This window comes from Morone saxatilis, unplaced genomic scaffold, assembly GCF_004916995.1.
Source record: "Morone saxatilis isolate NCDOM2014 unplaced genomic scaffold, NCSU_SB_2.0 Contig2, whole genome shotgun sequence".
NCBI lineage: Eukaryota > Metazoa > Chordata > Actinopteri > Moronidae > Morone > Morone saxatilis.
Window position 1 is genome coordinate 27,387,070 of NW_023339762.1, and position 629 is coordinate 27,387,698.

Genomic DNA, 629 nt, shown 5'->3' on the forward strand with positions numbered 1-629 from the left:
ACACACACACACACTGTTGTGGCATTAGTCACTCAGAAAGTGAAAGTGAAGGAAAACTGGGGTATTTCCATGAAGTTTCTTTCCGTTCAGCAAAGATCTGTCGTCACCAGTGAGAGTCTGTTTACAGCGGATGTTAACACGCGTCCTGTTGCTCTGAATCCAGTATAAACCAGCACAAAGACGCACTGTGGTCGGACAGCTCAGAGCTCTTGCTGAGGTGGTCGGGGACACATTTGATCTTTTGTAGTGTGAACTCTAACCGCCTACTCCACTGGCGTCCTGTAAGTAAACTCGCTGTCTATCTGGTTACCACAGTAACCCGTCAGAGAGACAATATTAACAGAACAGGAGGAGGAAGGACAGACTCCATGTCGAGTGGAACACTGATTAGCTCTCACTCTTTCAGTCTGAGAGTTTTACCTGCGCTGTCAGCAGCAGGAGAGTCGCTCTGTGGTGCATTGTGGGACATACAGACACAAAGTTTATACACAAATGAATAAATGAATTAAGTTGTAACGTCAGCTGAAGTCACGATAAAGAAGAATCTGTCGTAGACGGCGTTTCAGTTGATCAGGTTTCTCCTCACTCAACAACTCCTTTAAAACTGAGTGCTTCTCTGAGGGAGTCTG

At 45.9% G+C, this 629-nt stretch overlaps 1 protein-coding gene across 5 annotated transcripts in view; it reads left to right on the plus strand.

Moving 5' to 3' along the window:
- Positions 1-629, plus strand: part of si:ch211-59o9.10 (uncharacterized protein LOC561841 homolog) — a 4,914-nt gene that overhangs the window by 872 nt on the left and 3,413 nt on the right. The gene's annotated exons all lie outside the window — the stretch shown is intronic.